Raw genomic sequence first — 21,620 nt, 5'->3', positions numbered from 1 at the left:
CTCTCCCAACCTTATTCATCTCCTGCACATATGCATGGATGCCGATCGATCTCCCTTAATACATGAGGCAAATCGATCTCCTTAATACATGAGGTAGGCCTCTCTCCTCCTCCACACATATACCAGCCATTGTACCTCTATAGTTAATTGGGCCTCCCTCTTCCCCCACCACACACCGATAGTCGAGCGCTGCAGGTAGGTATCCATGCCATAGAGACAAACTGCACATGTCCCATCTCATGTTCCAGTAGGCTAGCCACTCTATATCTTTGACGTGGGCACACACAAATTCGATGGCACTCTTTATCGATCGCGCGCGCACACACACACATCATCATCCCTCTCTTCGGTTCTATGGACACCTCAAGCCGATGATACCTCCACTCTCTTCTCGTGAATCGCCCCCTCTATATATATGTTATATCCAGGACTCTATTTCACACACATTGCATATGTTAAATTTTTGGATTGACGCCCCCCCCCACAAAAAAACTCTCAAGAACCCACACACTATATCTCTCTAGGTTTGTATCTCTCTCACACAACCCCACGTAGGTGGTGTACGTATACAAGAAGAGAATAGGTGCACCGTGCACGTACTCACGCTTCGTGCCCAGCCACACCCGTGCGGGTACACGGTGGAGCTCATTTCTCCGCAGAAGCTGAATTTGTTTTTGAAACATCAAGTGGCCAGAGACTCGAAAACTTATTTGCCCATTAGTAACGAAAGTTCTTACGTAAACTTCCTAGTAATTCCCTCTTTGTAGGTGCAGCATTACTCCTAACATTTGTAATATTAGTTTGAAACTTGTAATATTGTCGTGTCCTATTCCTCACTCTGTGCATTTAAAAACCGAACCGAAAAACCATACCGAAAATAAACCGAACCGAACCAATTTTATGGTTTTTATGGTTTCTAGTTTCGGTATGGTATGAACTTTTCATACCGATTTGAACTTGGTTTTTATGGTATATACCCGAAAACCGAACAGTTAACCGAATAAACCGAAGTAAAAAATAAATTTATATTTCTTGAGATGAACAACCATACAAGTTGTCATTTTTCTTGTACATGAGTCAAATGCACTACTAAGCACGTAATTTTTTCTTGTAACATAGTCATTTTTCTATTTTTAAAATGCTAAGCACGTCCATAACCATCAACAAAGGAATCAATGCATGCATATATACTTATATATATATAGTCATATACTATTTGTGTAGAATAGTATGTGTTTTGAGTCATAAATTTGCTAATTATTATTACGTCATTTCCAAATTTGCGTCAACTTTGGTTTTTATGGTATATACCGAAACCATACCAAAATAATTTGGTATATACCGAAACCGAACCATATTTTAATTTCATACCATATTTACCGAAGTATTAATACCGTACAAACTGAAAAACCGTATAAATCGAACCATGTAAATCGAATAAACTGAACGCACAGGGTGACCTATTCCTACGTTTTCAAAATCCTGCGAATCAAACAGGTCCCTGAGTTGGTGATGATGTTGTGCCTCCCATCTTTCACCAATAGCCGCCGGATCTAGATCTGACGCATACAAACCAAGCTTTCCATTTTTGCAAAAAGATGCCCGCACTTGTTCCCTATTTACAAACAACTCCTTGTCTCTCACAATCGGCCTCATCTCCTCCCCACCACATCTAGGAGTAGAAGGCCGTGGAAAAATCTGGCGCGATGGCCGCTGCCGGAGCCGTCCACCCCCAATCTTGGTGTTCTGTGCAATGCACGGGCATCTACGCACGGGAAATTATGTTGAACAGGGCTAGTTGTAAGTAGGCTAGCTCTACCGCCATGATGATAGTGACTGCAGACGATGAGGCTGACTATGGTATGCCGAACACGTCGCCTATACTCAGGTGTCATCTCCGGCGCAGGGTCTTGTCACTTCACTGTGAGGAGCAGCACGTGATAATTTGACCAATGGATAGTACAGTGCTAGTACTCCTACTACTACATTGGTAGTACTACTACTAGTACTAGTAGCACCACCGTCTGGATTTAGGAGTACTACCATGTCCATCTGGATTTTAGTATTTGACTAGCAATATCTAGTAATGCATGTCACCAAAAATGTACTACTCCCTCTGTAAATAAATACATGGTGTTTTATTCCTATCGGCGAGAGAACTTAATGTTTTTTTCCTACTCCTAACTAGAGTACTAATAGGATTACATGCAATGAACTAAACACTGCATGTCATGTTTGGTAGTCTCAAGTCATTGAAAGCATGCACGGCCCACATCTCTCATTGGTTGATATGTCACGAAATAAGAAACAAGGAGGGAGTTAATGCACCGTGCCTAAGTATTTTGGGATTATTTGGTTTTCGTAAGGTGACTTACACAACATTTTTGTTTACATGCATTAACATTTAATAGTTAAATCAAAGGTCAAAACTTGGCGCAAAATGCAAAGGGGACCAATAAACTAGTAAACATCAAACTTCTCTCGTTTGGCCCCAACTAGAGGTCCGGTGAGATGACTATACTGCACCGGCACGGAGGGGGGCGCAGCTTCATTGACTTATGGCAACTGCCTTTGGGTGAATGACATGTGGCCCCAGGGGTGGCTGGCCCACCTATCATACAACCAAAGGCAGGTGCAGTAGAGGGCCGAGGAGTAGTACGAAATCCTACGCACCTACGCACGCTAACCAAGGGCTAAGTGATCACTCTAATCGCAAGATCAGTTGAACTAGAAGCTACGCTAGACCCATGGAGGCGATGAGCTCGAGCATCAGCCGGCTGTGCCAAATGGTCCACGACGCCGGCCTACGGCCCAGCACCGAGGAACGTCTCCAGGTAGTATTGCTTGAGGCCGCCAGGGCGAGGGGCCGCTTGGATGATAGCTTCCTCTCCTTGTTCGATGAGGTCCTCATCGGTTTCCTCGACAAGTTCACCGTCGTCAAGAAGCTTGCGGACGACTTTGACGTAAGCCTCCAGCCGACGCGCCCAGGCTCTGCGATGCCCGCCACCCTCAACGGCCACTATGGTAACAACCTCTTCGACGTACTGGTGGCCCTGCGACTGCCCGCCGTCACGCCGGAGAATGTCCACCTCGAGGTCGCGCTCGCCACGCAGCGCCTGGCGCAGCAAGACACCATCAACATAATCACCCACGTCTACGCGCAAATCATCCACAAGGACTACTACATGCAAGAAGAGGACGATAGGACGCTGGCCTTCTTGGAGCACAGGGCAACCTTGGACGGCACTGTTCAGAAGCACGTTGAGCTCGCTGCCAACGCCGCTGCTCCTCACACGTCGGTTGGTGACCCGGCGCACTAGGGCGTGAGGATGTCGTTAAACGTTGATGGATCCGTATGTATTTTTATCTTTCCGTAAATCCGTGTAGTAGTATATGATACTACAGTAATTATCTTGTCGGATGGCTGAGAAAACAGGAGGGAGAAGAGATGGCTGTAGCATGGACTCCAAGAAAATTGGTGTCGGATGGGACTCGTGTGGGTGGCGTGTGCCGTACTGCTAGACGTGAATGCTACTGAGTTATGGCCCATGCCACCCCACTATATCGAGGTACGTAGAACAAATTTCCTGCAGTCCGTGCTCAGCCTTCCTCTATCTCTCTTCTCAGCCAGCCAGCGGATGGGCGGAGCCCATCGTCTGTTTGCTCACATGCGGCCCCACATGTCAGTGAAAACGCAAGAGGACCCCCTGAACCTGCACATCTTTCACCTCGACGTGCTGGTGATGAAAAACAAATCCAATAAAGATCTTCGGTGGCCGCTTTTGGAGTTACTCAAGAGTAGTAAGATTCTATTTACAGTTTAACCCAAGATGCACATCTCGTGGCTTCAACTACCACTCTATTTTCTTTCATGACACGACCTGGATGCTGGATGTCCCACGTGTCGACAAAAGGAGGAAGAACCCGACCAAATCTTCGGTTCTGCTATCGGATGAGATTAGTGCACTTGTTGATAATCCTACTAGAATAGAGGCTAGACATGAAACTAGATGCGAGGAAGCAACGTCTACTTCTTTACAGTCGAAGAAGAAAGAAGCACGCAAGATCGAGCCTCCGCAGATCAACAATGAATGCATCGAGAAGGCACTAATCCAACTTACAGGAGTAGTAAAATATATTCTTGTGGTTCTTGTTTTCTTTGGTCTTGCTTTTCTAGTCAAAATTACCGTTGGAGTTCGTGCAAAATGAAGGTACGTTTGGGGTCGTGCGTTGGAGTTGGCCTTACAAGTGGGACCGCAGTTAAGGAAATCGACTATCGGCAAACCCCCACCTCGCCCGCCGCGCGATGGCTGAAGTTAGGCTGTCATAGTGGGAGTAACTTAGCAAGTAACATAGCGCATTTCAAGACAAGTTTGCTTATGTGGTATATAGTTAATGAGGAGAGAAATGTTTGGAGTAACATAATATGTTACTATAACATAACACAAACCAAAGCAAAATGAGTCTATAATGTAATAAATGCAATCATCTATGATACTACTTGTATGTTACTTTGCACTATGAAGGTAGTAACAAAGACTAGTGTCATATGCATGACACTAGTCTAAGTTACTCCCCACTATAACCAGCCTTAGAGAAATGATGAGGTTGAAGAGAATGCTCTAGCACGGACTCCAAGAAATAATATGGTGTCAGATGGATGTCGTGGTGGTGGCGTGTGCCGTACTCCTGGACGTGAATGCTTGTTCTGGCCCATGCCACCCTACTACTCCTACTAGTATATAGTATACTAGTATCGAGGATTCGAGGTGCTGGTTACATACAACGAACACATTAACATATGGCTACAGTAAAAACACCCGCCCGACGCGCGAAGCATGTGAAGCTAGTACAAATTTAGAGAAGCGACTCGAAAGCCATTCATAAATTTAGTAAGTTTATCACAGGCATATCATTTTATTACATACAACAGGTCATCAACCCACATCGACAACGAGGATACATTATAAATACTAAAGTTTTCACCACACAACAAATAACAAGCCATGAAATGAACTTCAACTCAACCATTCCGCGGCGTTGGAAACGCTTGCTTTGAACCACAACTGATTCTCTGGGACGGGCCATCTGTTGTCGATCTGGAGACCAACGCAGGACCGATCATCCAGGCTGAAGCAGCCTACTATATCAGTACGAGGGTAGGGAACCACCCAAATGTCCGAGGTATAGACACAGTTGCTTCTCATAAATGTGTCAGCAGCAGTTGGATCGCCTTTCACCATCATCGGATAGTTTTGTCCAAGGAAGAGCGAGTTTTCTCCAAGACTATCAATTCTGTGCCAGGGAGAAGGAGTTGGCGCTAGCACACTAGTATCCATCCCGAATACCATGCAACGGGTGTTGGAATAGGTCCGGAGAGTGCGACCATGGGAGACACCTGCTTCCTTACCAGTAACATCATCAGTTGGTTGTATACACACAAGAAGAGGTGATCCATCAGAATTAGTTGCTAGGCGCCACAGAGTATATCGGCGCTGCTCGTCCTCATGCTTGTGATCATCACCATCATCATCTCCCCCTTGGTTATAAAAATTTTCAATTATAGGTGGTGGGATGTTCACAGGACCTTGGAAACACAAGAAGAAGGTTAATTAGTAAAGGGAAACTTGCTAACCCGCATGCATGTGGATGAAACAATTATAATTACGGTGGAAGACAAACGTACCAAAACTACTAGGATGCCATGCAAAAACAGTGCCACGAGTGGTGGCAGCAAACAGAAGGCCCTCGTATTGAATTGCATCACAGTACTCATCCGTGTATAGAAACTGATTTTTGAGCAATATCCATCGAGTCGAACCACGAAGGACGGCAACAAGCTTGTCGAAGATAGCAACAACTTGATAGTTGTTGTAATTCCAAGAGCGGTTGGGAACTCGACAAATTGCTATCTTCTGTAGAAGATAGTCACCATGATCGTATTTGAACGTGCGTACATTACCGGTGTGCTCAACCTCTGGGCAGTGTGCTGAGATTTTTGGAAGTGGAACCCGGTGACGAGTGTACACATTCACAAGTTCCCACTCGTAGTTGGACCCAATGTAAACAACCCAATCTCCATTTGCGCCCGCCCAAGCCTTGCCCTCGAGCGATGGCATCTTAACATCATGCGTATCATTATCAAGCGGCATCAACTGGCACAGGGTGAGGCCTTCGTCGTGCCGGCGCCAGTCATCAGGGTCACGGCAAAGAAGATAGGGGAGATCAAACCGCTCCTTGACTCTTGGGTTCTTTGTAATGATGTTATTAGTTGAGTCGAGAATGGGCTTGAACAAACCTGCCATGCTAGCCGAGGTGATGACGTCGCACCGATCAATGAGTTCCTCCACCATGTCATCTTTCAGATCGGGGCAAGAATAACGGGGTCATTTCCGGCCTGTTCCCTCCATGGAGAAGACGATCGAACAATGGCAGAAGAAAGGGTGAAGGGCTGAAGGAAAATGGAGGAGGGAGATGAAGAGCGTGCGATAGAAGTTCCAAATCGAGAGGGAAAGGCGAAGATTCGGTGGACGGTTGCGAGTTTGCCACGGTTCACGAAGAGGCGCCCTGGCCTACACGTCCGTTCGGAAATACTGGGTTGTGCGGGACACTCTGGCCTGTCTAGACAGCCTTTTATTTTATGTTTACCACAGACCAGCCCAGTAGTTTTTTTTCTTTCTGAAAATGGCTAGCCCAGTTCTTTTGTGATTTGTCAAGTAAGTCGCTTTATCAGGCCTGCTGGGCTACAAATCTTTCAAGACGGGGAGAGCTTCATTCGGCTGGCCGAGAAAATGGCCTATCAGTAATGAGAAATGGGTTGTACATTTTTAAAACACATCAAACCGGCAATTATTTTCAAATATCTTTTTTTCATTTCGAGATTTTAAATTGCATTGATTTTTATGCGTGGACAATTTATTGGATTTTATATTGATATACATTTATTTTCAAAATCAGTCTGAAAGTGACTCGAAATTTCGGGATTAAAAATAGTTCAGACCGCACCGACATATGCAAAATTTCGTATAATTTTTAACCGTGGCCACAATATGGGCTGTAATGCTAACATAAAGAATATGGGCTCCAAAAAAACCCGTAAGAATTAGCAAATGGGCTGTAAATTATTTGAAATAATGGCACATGGGTTGTATGCTGTTTTCCACAGATTTGAGGCTTTCCACAGATGGCTTGTATATTGTTGGATGTCCATCCAACGGCCGTCGTGCTTCTTCAATCTCTGCTCTTCCTGCTCCAGCCGCTCAAACAAGCGCTGGCGGGACTGCCTGCTCCCTCCTCCCCGCGGCCGGCTGTGCTGCCGCGCAAGCCTCACCACCCCATCGTACTCCCATCGCTGGCCTAGCCATCCCTCTACTCACCCACACCTGTTGTTATTCTCCGGCGACGGTAGACGAACCAGTAAACCCTCGTATAGTCGTACTCCCCTCCACGTGGGAAACAAAAACAACGGCCGAGTCTTCCCTGCCTCTATGTCGTTCCCTTCCTAGGCCTCGTCGTCGTCCACCATCCTGGTGCTCTCGGCGTGGCGTGGTCAGCGTGGTCAACGACCGACATGCATCTGAAGTGGACTGTACGTGGAGAGGCTGACAGCTGGGTCCATGGCCGCACGCAAGGAAATGCCTCCTTATTACGTGCAAAATAATGATTTCCTCCACCTGACATCTGGGACCCACCAAAACGGCCTCTTTATTTCGCGAAAAAAACGTTACCGCCGCTGACAGCTCGGACCCACCAGCTATATCTTCGCACGCAAGGAAGTGCCTCCTTATTACGCACAAAAAAATGAATACTCCCCCTGCTAGCTGGGACCCAGTATAGTGGGCCTACTAAGTTGACGGGGACGAAGGGCTTTGTCAACTTAGTCAATACGATTCTAGCTCGACTGACCGTACGATGTCCATCCAACGGCCGTAGTGCTTCTTCAACCTCTGGTCTTCTTGCTCCAGCCGCCCAAAGCAGCGCCGGTCGTGCCGCCTGCTCCTGCCTCCCGTGGCCGGCTGTGCTGCCGCGGAGGCCTCACCGCCCCCATACTACTCCCACCGCTGGCAAAGCCATCCCTCCACTCCACTCACTCACATCCCTTATTATTCTACGGCGATGGCAGCGCAGCCGAACCAGTGAACCCTCGTACTCCTCTTCGCATGGGCATCCACTGACGCGTCTTCCCCGGCTCCGCGTCGTCCCCTTCCTAGGCCTCGCCGTCGTCCACAGGCATGGTGCTGTCGGCACGGCGTGGTCAATGTGGTCAACGACCGAATTCCATCGGAAGAATACTGTACGTGGAGAGGCTGACAGATGGGTCCACGGCAGCCGCAAGGAAGTGCCTCCTTATTACACAGAAAATAATTATTCCTCCACCTCACAGCAGGGACCCACCAGACGCCCACCAGTATATCACGAAAAAAACGTTTGCCCTGACTGCTGGGACCCACACGACGGGCCACCGTATTTCGCGAAAAAACGTTCCCCCTGCTGTCAGCTCGGACCCACCGGAAGTGCCTCCTTATTACGCACAAAAAAATGAATACCCCCCTGCTAGCTGGGACCCACCTTAGAGGCAGGCTGACTTGTGGGCCTACTAAGTTGACGGGGACGGAGGGCTTTGTCAACTTAGTCAATATGCACGACTCTAGCTCCAGTGACCGTATGATGTCCATCCAACGGCCATAGTGCTTCTTCAACCTCTGGTCTTCTTGCTCCAGCCACCCAAACCAGCACCGGTCGTGCCTCGTGCTCCTGCCTCCCGTGGCCGGCTAGGATGCGGTGGAGGCCTCACCGCCCCCTACTACTCCCACCGCTAGCCAGGCCATCACTCTACTCACCCACACCCCATGTTATTCTGCGGCGACGGCAGCCTCACACCGCAGCGAACCAGTGAACCCTCGTACTCCTCTACGCGTGGGCATCCACTGCCGCGTCTTCCCCGGCTCCGCGTCGTCCCCTTCCTGGCCTCGCCGTCGTCCACCGCCCTGGTGCTCTCGGCGCGGCATGGTCAACGTGGTCAAGGAACGGCTTCCATCGGACGTGGACTGTACGTGGAGAGGCTGACAGCTGGGTCCACGGCCGCAGCAAGGAAGTGCCTCCTTATTACGTGCAAAATAATTATTCCTCCACCTGACAGCGGGGACCCACCGGACGGGCCACCAGTATTTTGCAAAAAAAATCTTTTCCCCCTGACTGTTGGGACCCACCGAACGGGCCACCGTATTTCATGAAAAAAACGCCCCCCCCCCCCCCCCCCCCGCTGTCAGCTCGGACCCACCGGAAGTGCCTCCTTATTACGCACAAAAAATGAATACTCCCTCGGCTAGCTGGGACCCACCTTGCTGGGAGGCTGACTTGTGGGCCTACTAAGTTGACGGGGACGAAGGGCTTTGTCAACTTAGTCAATATGAACAATTCTAGCTCCAGTGACCGTACAATGTCCATCCAACGACCATAGTGCTTCTTCAACCTCTGGTCTTCTTGCTCCAGCCGCCCAAAGTAGCGCCGGTCGTGCCGCATGCTCCTGCCTCCTGTGGCTGGCTGTGCTGCCATAGAGGCCTCACCGCCCCCTACTATTCCCACCGCTGGCCAGGCCCTGCGGCGACGGCAGCCTCACATCGCAGCTGAACCAGTGAACCCTCCTAGTCCCCTCCGCGCGGGCTTCCACTGCCGTGTCGTCCCCTTCCTAGGCCTCGTCATGGTGCTCTCCGTGCGGCGTGGTCAACATGGTCAAGGAACGACTTCCATCGGAAGAGTACTGTACGTGGAGAGGCTGACAGCTGGGTCCACGGCCACAGCCCAGTTTTTTTATGATTTGCCAAGTAAGTCGCTTTGTCAGGCCTGTTGGGCTGCAAATCTTTCAAGACGAGGAGAGCTTTCATTCGGCTGGCCGAGAAAATGGCCCATCAGTAATGAGAAATGGGTTGTACATTTTTAAAACACATCAAACCGGTAATTAGTTTCAAATATCTTTTTTTCATTTCAAGATTTTAAATTACATTAATTTTTATGTGTGGAGAATTTGTTGGATTTTATATTGATATACATTTATTTTTAAAATCAGTTTGAATGTGAGTCGAAATTTCGGGATTAAAAACAGTTCGGACCGCACAGAAATATGCAAAATTTCGTATAATCTTTTAACCATTGCCACAATATGGGCTGTAATGCTAACAAAAAGAATATGGGCTCCAAAAAAACCTTAAGAATTAGCAAATGGGCTGTAAATTATTAGAAATAATGGCAGATGGGTTGTATGCTGTTTTCCACAGATTTGAGGCTTTCCTAAAAAAAAGGTTGACACACAAACACTGACTGTTGGATGTCCATCCAACGGCCGTCGTGCTTCTTCAATCTCTGCTCTTCCTGCTCCAGCCGCTCAAACAAGCGCCGGCGGGATTGCCTGCTCCCTCCTCCTCGCGGCTGGCTGTGCTGCCGCGCAGGCCTCACCGCCCGACCGTACTCCCATCACTGGCCTAGCCATCCCTCTACTCACCCACACCTGTTGTTATTCTCCGGCGACGGTAGACGAACCAGTAAACCCTCGTACATTCGTACTCCCCTCCGCGTGGGAAACAACTGTCGAGTCTTCCCTGCCTCCGTGTTGTCCCCTTCCTAGGCCTCGCCATCGTCCACCGCCCTGGTGCTCTCGACGCGGCGTGGTCAACATGGTCAAGGAACGACTTCCATCAAACATGGACTGTACATGGAGAGGCTGACAGCTGGGTCCACGACCGTAGCAAGGAAGTGCCTCCTTATTACACGGAAAATAATGATTCCTCCACCTGACAGCTGTGACCCACCAGACGGGCCACTGTATTTCACGAAAAAAACATTTCCCCCTGACTGCTGGGACCCACCAGCTACATCTTTGCACGCAAGGAAGTGCGTCCGGGCAAAAAAAATGATTCGCCCCCGACTGTTGGGACCCACCAGCTACATCTTCGCAGGGGAAAGGAAGTGCCTGATAGTCGGGACCCACCTGGTCGAAGCGTACGTAGTGTTGTCATTCTGGTCACGAACGTGTACATACATACTGGTCGATGTAGAGGCGTGCACGTGTCGTAGTAGAGGCATGCACGTAGCATGTACACGTACTTTCAGCGGCCAGGGTGCAAGAAAGAAAATATGGCCACGTATGTGTGCATACGAGCGGGGTCTCGAGCGCCTACTCGCGCATACGTACGACGAGGGCTCGTGTACATGGCTGGGTCAGAACGGAGAAACAGCGTCGTTGTCGTGTTCATGGGGAGGCAACGGAATGCGTCGTGTTCATGGGGAGGCAACGGAATGCATCGTGTTCATCGGGAGGCAACGGAATGCATCGTGTTCATCGGGAGGCAACAGAACGCGTGGGAGCCAACCAGCTGGGTCGGAACGGAATGCGTGGTCGTGTTCATCGGGAGGGCTTGGACGGAACAGGCGATGGAAACGAGGCCTGGCGTACCGCACAACGGAGGAAACGGACCTCCTACGTTCGGAACGGGGTCCTGTTGATCGGGAGGGTCTGGCGTACCACAAAACAGAGGAAACGGACCTCCTACGGTCGAAACGGGGGTCCTGTTGATCAGGAGGGGTGTGGTGTACCGCAAAACGGACGAAACGGACTTGTGTTGGAGCGCTACGGTTGAAACGGGGGTCCTGTTCATCGGGAGGGGTGTGGCGTACCGCAAAACGGGACTCCACGGGATACTGTTCATCTCCACCGTCGACCCCCTCCAGCCTCCACGAGCTACTGTTCATCCACCGTCGACCTCCTCCAACCTCCACCTACGACTGTTCATCCACGGGCTCCAGTTCATCCAGCCTCCACCGTGCGCTACTCCACCAGCTACTGTTCAACCAGCCCTCTCCACGGGCTCCTGTTCAACCACCCCTCCATGGGCTACTGTTCATCCTGCCCTCCACCGTCTACTGTTCATCCAGCCCTCCACGGGGTGGTCCTGTTCATCCAGCCCCAACCGGCTCGATCGAGATCGGGGTCCTGTTCATCCAGAGGCAACACCACGGGGTCCTGTTCATCCACCCCCACCGGGAACTGTTCATCCAACCCCCCCCCCCCGCAACGCTCACTGTTCATCCAGAGGCAGCATCGATTGGCTTCAGTTAGCAGCAGTAGCGAAGGAATCGCTCGATCGGGTTTAGTTAACAGCCATCGATCGATTGCTCGGGTTCAGTAACGCGTAGCCTGCAGTGCAATCGCTCGGGTTCAGTTAGAGCCCAACGCCTCGCTCAGGTTCAATTAGAGCCAACGCCTCGCACACACACGCATACGTGTACGAGAGAAACGCGCATCGCTCGGCCCGACCTCCCACCGTAACCGGGAACTCCCCAAAATTTTCCTCCCCCTCGCTTCTACCACGGTTTTTTCCATCATGGACGGCCCAAAGAATGTCATGCAGCTGCGTCTCCGTCCCACCCAGGACGAAAAGCCCATTTTCTGTCATGATTTTTTGTCATAGAAGTAGGAGCCCACCACATCTATGATGATACCAGGTTTTGTCACAATTATCGTCATAGAAGTGTCATATGTATGACAGAAAAAAAAATTGTTCGGCCCAAAATGTCACGGATGTATCTTTTTTTTGTAGTGAGAGGAGGTGTAGTGCGGCCCTGCCGGTCCAGCAGGAGACTTGAGGAGACGACGCGATGACTCGTGGGAGGCAGCGTTGCCCCTCTCCTCAATCAGATTGACTTCCTGTTTTTTTCAAGATAGACATGCTTTAGTTTTTTTTTGAGAACCGATAGACATGCTTTAGTTGGAAAGGAGAGATCGCGTTTTGATTTGTTCCTCTTCTGAGCGAGATATATATATATAGATATATATTATAGGAAAGTGAAGGAGAAAAAACATATGGACCTACGTACCAAGACAATACTAAGGAAAGTGAAAGGAGAGAAAATCACTGACATTATTAGGAGTAGAGATTAGGATTTAGAATTGATTGTCATCAAACTAAAATTTATTAATTGGTAACGTGTTATCGGTTCCTGCCCGTTTATGACGTGTCTAGTTAGGAAACTTTGGAAAAGTTATGAAAGTTTTTATTGTGAGGGTAAAAAATCAACGTGAGAAGATATGATGGTGGGATGTGAGACGAAAATAAACCAGACAAAAATAAACCAGACGAAATATAACCAGACGAAAATAAACCGTGGATACTATTCAACCAACTCATCCATTAGCAGTAGAGATTACCGAGACACCTCTCCAGTCAATAACCAATAGCGGAACCTGGATGCTCATATTGCCTCCTACATATTCTACGAAGATCTTTATCGGTCGAACCTTATGACAACATACGTAATAGGATAGCCATACATCATTGGATAATAATATATGGCATTAAGCATCATGTTTAAGTAGATATTACAACGGGGAGAAGAGGTGTTACACCGCTCCATAGAGGGGGAGAAAGTTTCTAGTGACGGCGGCGAAGTTGTTGGTGTAGATCGCCATCATGATGATTGCTCCGGCGGCGTTTAAGCGCTACCAGGAGAGGGGGGAGAGCCCCCTCCTTCTTCTTCCTTGGCCTCCCCCTAGATGGGAGGAGGGTTTCCCCTCCGATCCATAGTCTCCATGGCTCCCGGAGGTCAGGAGCCCCTTTGAGATTGGATCTCTCTCTCTCTCTTTGTTCTCTTCCGTTTTGCGCTCCTGTTTTCTGGCCCTTCATGGTTTCTTAAATTCCTGAAGACCCGTAACTCTGATTGGGATGAAATTTTAACATGATTTTCTTTAGGATATTATCTTTCTTGCGGCGAAAGAAGGGCTGCAGCCGACTTACCAGGGCCCCATGAACCACCTGGGTGCGCCCTATCCCCTAGGTGTGCCCATGTACCTCGTGGCCCCCTCGGGCACCGTCTTGCATTGATTCTTCTTCCCAAAATCTCATATATTCCAAAATAAATCTCCGTCAATTTTTATCGTGTTTGGACTTTGTTTGATGGATATTCCGTGATACAAAAAACATGCAATAAACAGGAACTTGCACTGGGCACTGGATCAATATGTTGCTCCCAAAAATAATATAAAATGTTGCCAAAAGTATATGAAAGTTGTAGAATATTGGCATCAAGCAATCAAAAATTATAGATACGACAGAGATGTATCAGTTGACTCATCGAAGCCTTGACCTCCTTATGAAGCTAGTCGATCTAGGCCCCTCTCCCCTGGGATCCATTGATCTCGTTGCATTTGAACTCTTTTCGTTCCCGACACACCATATGAGCCCTTTTTCTAGTAAATCCAGCCCACATTTAGTACCTCTCCAAGCCGGTGATGCATCTGTGGAGAAAACTGTATCAAGAAGGCCACCTTTCGGGTAATACTTGGATTTTCGAACTCTCGCACGTAGATTTTGGATAAGCCTCCACCCCTGCCTTGCCAACAGCGCTTCATTGAATAAGTGCATGTCTCTGAAACCTATGCCTCCGGCTCTCTTGGTTTAATCATTCGTTCCCAAGACATCCAGTGGACCTTCCTATGACCTTCCTCATCTCCCCACCAAAAATATCTGATCATTTTTTGTACTTCTGCAGAAACCCTTTGAAAGCTCAAACACTCCCATTGTAAATGTAGAAAGGTCCTGAATCATAGATTTGGCATGTATCTCTCATTCCAATCATTACATCTCTTTCCAAGTCTATCCATTATAGGCTGAAAGTTTTCATCTTTCATTCTTCCCTCTAGGGTTGGCAGCCCAAGGTACTTGCTTTCAAAGATCACTGAATCCACACCCAAACCCCCTTTGATATCCTCTCTAGTTTGTGTTGGACAATGTTCACTGAACATGATAGGGCACTTACTGGAACTTAACAGTTGGCCCACGCATCTTTGAAACACCGAAAGGACATTTTGAACTGTGTTGGCTTGATCCACCGAAGCTTTGAAGAACACCATACTATCATCAGCTAAGAGGAGGTTGGACATGCTAGAACCATTGCGCGCAACTTTGATAGGTGTTAATTGTCCGCTAGTCTCGACACGGACGTGCAGAATACACGCGAGGCACTGTGGATTGTCAACGTCCTTTTGCCGATTTGTGAGTGGGGCGCAAGCTGAGAATCTACACTAGGGAAATGCACGAAGTTGGCACAATAATTTACCCAAGTTCGGGCTGCATGGTTGTGTAATACCCTACTCTTGCTTTGTGTGTGGTTTTCTTTAGTGGGAATCGAACTGCAAGTCCTTCCCGGAAACGGGAAGAGTGGTGTGCTCCTACTGGTGTTCTACCAAGTGTCCAACCTTGTTTTCTATAGCCTGGTCCTCCTTTTATAGCTCAATGGGTACCACAATGGCTTCGCTGCTAAGCAAGCTACCCTGTGCCAACCGGGTAGGTGTGTGCCTTAAATGTGTGATGATCTGTCGTCATGTTCTGTCTTCCGGGAACGAACGCTTTTCTTGTCACCGCCGCTCAAGGTGGCAAATTGGTCCAGTCGTGCCATGCACTGGTGCAGGTGTCATTCTTCTGGCTGGCGAGCTGGTGACTCATCCCTGGTAACTGATGTAACTCCACCACCCAGGTTGCCCGCTCGCAATGTGTCACATTGGTTCTGACAAGGCCAAACCGACGCGTCACGAGTAGGGTGGCTTGACCTAGTTACTTAGGGGGTAAGTCAGCGCAGCCATTGCCGGAGGGCTCCGTTCCCGGGTCTTGGACTTAGTTTGGGGTGCTGAGGTTCTTGGTGAAGTTTTCTATGTCGTCACGAGGCTTTATGTCAAAGTTCGTCCTTAGGTGTTTATGCTCCTGGCCAGGGGAGGGCCGCTGGTGGCCCGTGCGCAGTTGGTCCCGTGAACCAACTATCCACGGTATCGATAGTAGCCCCCGGGCCTGGTCCTAATGAGTGTCCCTCACGTTTGTCAGGGTCAGGCCCTTTGCAAACGCGTGAGCCATGTGTGTCAGCCAATTTACCCCGTCAAGTCCATTCAGCCAGCAGGGGGTGTGTCTTGCACAAATGAGGAGCCAGCCCCCATGTCCTATTTGTAAATGTTGGTGAAGGGCTTAGCTCAGTCCACTTGCGCCACCCGCTGGTTGATCAGTCAACAGGCAATCAATGGCTTTAACACTTGCGCCACCTCCACCAGCCGAGCGCCACGACAGAGGCAACTGCATGCGGACCATGCTGCCCACAACCCTAGCCATCCTAGGAAGCAAAGCAGTCGACCGCCGCCACATCCCAGGGTGCTCATCACTGTCGTGTGTAACACCCACAATGCGGCTATATCTCCCACATGTCGGGGCACGACTTAGAGGCATAGCCGCATGGTAGGTTTTGTCGCAATAGGGGTAATCTTCACACAATCCCATGTACTGAATGAGAAAGGGTTAAAGAGTTGGCTTACAATCGCAACTTCCACAAATACAAGTTAAACATACATCATCCAAATTACAAACAAGGTCCGACTACGGAACCAAAATAAAAGGAAGACAACCCCAAATGCTAGATCCCCGATCGTCCCAACTGGGCACCACTACTGACCAACCGGAAAAGACACAAAACAATGATCAAGAATTTCATCGAGCTCCCACTTGAGCTCGGTTGCGCCATCTGCGCTGGTATCTGCAAATGTTTGGAAGTATCTGTGAGTCACAAGGACTCAGCAATCTCACACCTGCAAGATCAAGACTATTTAAGCTTATGGGTAGGAAAAGGGTAGTGAGGTGGAGCTGTAGCAAGCACTAAGCATGTATGGTGGCTAACATACGCAAACGAGAGCGAGAAGAGAAGCAACGCAATGGTCGTGATCAAGAAGTGATCCTGAAACTACTTACGTTCAAGCATAACACAAGAACCGTGTTCACTTCCCGGACTCCGCCGAGAAGAGACCATCACGGCTACACACGCGGTTGATTCATTTTAATTAACTTAAGTGTCAAGTTCTCTACAACCGGATATTAACAAATTCCCATCTGCCCATAACCGCGGGCATAGCTTTCGAAAGTTCAAACCCTGCAGGGGTGTCCCAACTTAGCCCATCACAAGCTCTCACGGTCAACGAAGGATATTCCTTCTCCCGGGAAGACCCGGTCAGTCTCGGAAACCCTGTTACAAGACATTTCGATAATGGTAAAACAAGACCAGCAAAGCCGCCCGAATGTGCCGACAAATCCCGATAGGAGTGGCACATATCTCGTTCTCAGGGCAGACCGGATAAGCTAAGCGTACAGGTACCAACATAACCCAAGTTGCCAAGGGACGGTCCCGCACGGTGCTCTGGTTCGGACCAACACTTAGAGAAGCACTGGCCCGGAGGGCTTAAAATAAGATGACCCTCGGGCTCACGAAAACCCAAGGGAAGGTTATAGGTTGTTAGGCAAATGTAAAACCAAGGTTGGGCCTTGCTGGAGGAGTTTTATTCAAAGCGAACTGTCAAGGGGTTCCCATAACACCCAACCGCATAAGGAATGCAAAATCAAGGAACATAACACCGGTATGAAGGAAACTAGGGAGGCAAGAGTGGAATAAAACACCAGGCATAAGGCCGAGCCTTCCACCCTTTACCAAGTATATAGATGCATTAATTCAATAAGATATAATAATGATATCCCAACAATATCCATGTTCCAACATGGAACAAACTTCATCTTCACCTGCAACTAGCAACACTATAAGAGGGGTTGAGAAAAAGCGGTAACATAGCCAAACAACGGTTTGCTAGGAAAGAAGGGTTAGAGGCTTGACATGGTAATATGGGAGGCATGATATAGCAAGTGGTAGGTATAGCGGCATAGAAATAGAGCGAACAACTAGCAAGCAAAGATAGAAGTGATTTTGAGGGTATGGTCATCTTGCCTGAAATCCTGCAAGGAAGAAGAACGAGTCCATGAAGAAGACACACGGACGTAGTCGGACGAAACCTCACAACTCCGGAACGAAACCGAAGCTAACGCGAGAAGCAACCCGGAAAGAAGCAAACAACATAGTAAACAACCATCACATAAGCATGGCACGATGCGCAAACAAGTATGATGCATGACCGGTTTAAATATGCATGGCATGGCAAAGTGCACAAACAAAACTACAAGTTAAGTGGAGCTCAATATGCAACGGGATGCATATTGTCGAAACACCACATTCGAATTATTTAGTTCTCTCCCGTTTATGTACCCAACAATATTAAATGTTATTAAAACATGGCAAGAGGTGAAGCATAAGTAAATTAACTATTTAGGCAATTTTAAATGAGGCCGGGAATAACAACAATAATTCCAGAAAATCCCCATATGCATTTAGCAATTTAAGGCAACCAACAATTTTAACCATTTTAAATGTTGTTATCATGATGCGGATGACATGTGCAAGTTTATGCAATTTTATGAAAAAGTTAACAAGAGCATATTATGAAGCATTTGTCATCGTGGCGGGAACGAAAGGGGTGCCACGGCAACGACAACGGAAATGGTTCCACGGCAACATTCCGGTTCCGGTAACTCGATTGAGATGCCGGTGCAAAAGGAAGTGTAACGGGAGCGTGCAAAAGATGGTGGGGTGATCCTAGTTACCCGGTTCCCACGAGTGGACGGCATGGCAACGAGGAGGACCATGCAAGCGACAATTTCAGACACGGTGCAAACGCGGGGTTCATCTCATTCAACACACATGCATTCGGTCCACATGCGGTCATCTCAATGGTTATACCTTTCGAAGCATGCATTATCGTAACAGATCAAGTTCGTAGAGGGAAGTAGGCATTCTCGCGACGGCGGTAGTGGAAGTAGTCGTACACGTTCGTTTCGGAGAGGTACTTGACGAAACCAACGTCTTCGGGGCGCCGGTAGTTATACACTTGGTTATTTCGGATCCACAGCGACGGTAGTGGTACATCTCGTAGTGGAACTTGACGGGTCCGAGGGCTCCGGGCGTCGTGGTACTCGGCGACATGCACGGTATGGTAGTTGTACACGATCATCGTGGGAAGTAGAGGTACACACGTAGGTAGTTGAACTTGATGGTTCCATTAAACGGGTCTTCGGCGGCAGTAGTCGTTCTCGTTCGTACCGAGAGGAGCTCGACGTTTCCATGTCCATCGGGGTCACCGCATAGTCGTTTATGTCGCAGTCAGACTTGACGCAAAGCACGCTGGCTGTAGACGTACACGTTCTGAGAGGCACTTGTCGTCGAGGGACTTGGTGTGTCCAAGATCTTTGGACTCACGATACTTGGTGCCAGAGGTTCCAAATCCGCTTTCGAATGCGTCCACGCAAGACATCGCAGGTGCAAAGAGGCAACGACTTGGTGCGGTTCTGGTTGTCGCGTGAGGGTGCTCCTGACGCTCGCGGACGGCGTGTGGAGGTGCAGGAAGGACGCGATGGAGGCGAGCGGTTGGGTCGTAGTGGAGGCGGGGGCTCGGCGCTGGTCGATGCGGGCAAGCGGAGGCGCGTCCTCCTCCCCGCTCGAACAAAGCAGAGGCGGGGCAGGGGGCTTGGACATGTCGAGGCGCTGGAGGTGACGAGCCCTTGGACTTGGCACGGAGGAGGCTGGTCGTGGGCTAGCGCTGCAAAGGAGAAGAACGGCGGGAGCTGCAGTGCACCGGCGACGGTAGACTTGAAGGCGGGGCGGCGACGTGGTCCTGGTGGAGCTCGCGGCAGGAGACGCTCGGGCGTCATGCCATGGTGATGGGGAGATGATGCAGAGGAGGGTTAGAGGCACCGTAAGTGGATGATGGAGGGCGAGTGGAGGTGACCGACGAGCACCGGCTCGGGGAGATCCTGCTCAAACCCGCCCGCGAAGGGAGGCACAGGGCTGCAGGTCTCGGGCGGTGAGGAGGCGCCATGGAGGAAGGAGGCCGGCTGAGAAGCAGGAGGGCGAGGGGCGTGAGGCTCCGCAGGAACCAGGCGGAGGAGGAGAAGGGGCACCATGGATGGGGTTCAAGGCAGATCAAGGGGAGGATTGATACGTCTCCGTCGTATCTAATTTTCCAAACACTTTTGCCCTTGTTTTGGACTCTAACTTGCATGATTTGAATGGAACTAACCCGGACTGACGCTGTTTTCAGCAGAATTACCATGGTGTTATTTATGTGCAGAAACAAACCTTCTTGGAATGACCTGAAACTTCACGGAGCAACTTTTTGGAAAATATAAAAAATACCTGCAAAATATGAAGGCCAGGGGCCCACCACCTGTCCACGAGGGTGGGGGCGCGCCTGCCCCCCTACCTCGTGGGCCCCCTGGAGCTCCTCCGACTCCAACTATATATTGTGTTTCGGGGAGAAAAAAATCAAAGAGAAGAATTCATCGCGTTTTACGATACGGAGCCGCCGCCAAGCCCTAAAACCTCTCGGGAGGGCTGATCTAGAGTCCGTTCAGGGCTCCGAAGAGGGGAATCCATCGCCATCGTCATCATCAACCATCCTCCATCACCAATTTCATGATGCTCACCGTCGTGCGTGAGTAATTCCATCGTAGGCTTGCTGGACGGTGATGAGTTGGATGGGATCTATCATGTAATCGAGTTAGTTTTGTTAGGGTTTGATCCCTAGTGTCCATTATGTTCTGAGATTGATGTTGCTATGACTTTGCTATTCTTAATGCTTGTCACTAGAGCCCGAGTGCCATGATTTCAGACCTGAACCTATTATGTTTTCCTCAATATATGAGAGTTCTTGATCCTATCTTGCAAGTCTATAGTCACCTATTATGTGTTATGATCCGTTAACCCCAAAGTGACAATAATCGTGATACTTACCGGTGATGACCGTAGTTTGAGGAGTTCATGTATTCACTGTGTGTTAATGCTTTGTTCCGGTACTCGATTAAAAGGAGGCCTTAATATCCCTTAGTTTTCATAAGGACCCCGCTGCCACAGGAGGGTAGGACAAAAGATGTCATGCAAGTTCTTTTCCATAAGCACGTATGACTATATTCGGAATACATGCCTACATTACATTGATGAACTGGAGCTAGTTCTGTGTCACCCTAGGCCATGATTGTTACATGATGAACCGCATCCGGCATAATTCTCCATCACTGATCCATTGCCTACGAGCTTTCCATATATTGTTCTTCGCTTATTTGATTTCCCGTTGTTATTACTATCATCACTACAAAATACCAAAAACATTACTTTTGTTACTATTACCTTTTGCTACCGTTACCACTACTATCATATTACTTTGCTACTAAATACTTTGTTGCAGATACTAAGTTTCCAGGTGTGGTTGAATTGACAACTCAGCTGCTAATACTTGAGAATATTCTTTGGCTCCCCTTGTGTCGAATCAATAAATTTGGGTTGAATACTTTACCCTCGAAAACTGTTGCGATCCCCTATACTTGTGGGTTATCAAGACTATTTTCTGGCGCCGTTGCCGGGGAGCATAGCTCTATTCTTTGAGTCACTTGGGATTTATATCTGCTTATCATTATGAAGAACTTGAAAGATCCAAGAACCAAGATTTATCCCTCAACTACGAGGGGAGGTAAGGAACTGCTATCTAGCTCTGCACTTGATTGACCTTCTGTTTTGAGTAAGCTTGCGACACCTAACCCTGCTTCTGCTATTCGTTATGATATGTCGCATGTTATTGATGATGCCACTTCTGCTATACATGATACTTATGATGAAACTACTTCTATGCTTGATACTACTGTGCCACTTGGTGAATTTCTTGATGA

The sequence above is a fragment of the Triticum urartu genome, chromosome 7 (genome assembly GCF_003073215.2).
Source record: "Triticum urartu cultivar G1812 chromosome 7, Tu2.1, whole genome shotgun sequence".
Lineage (NCBI taxonomy): Eukaryota > Viridiplantae > Streptophyta > Magnoliopsida > Poales > Poaceae > Triticum > Triticum urartu.
This window is presented reverse-complemented; position numbering follows the sequence as displayed.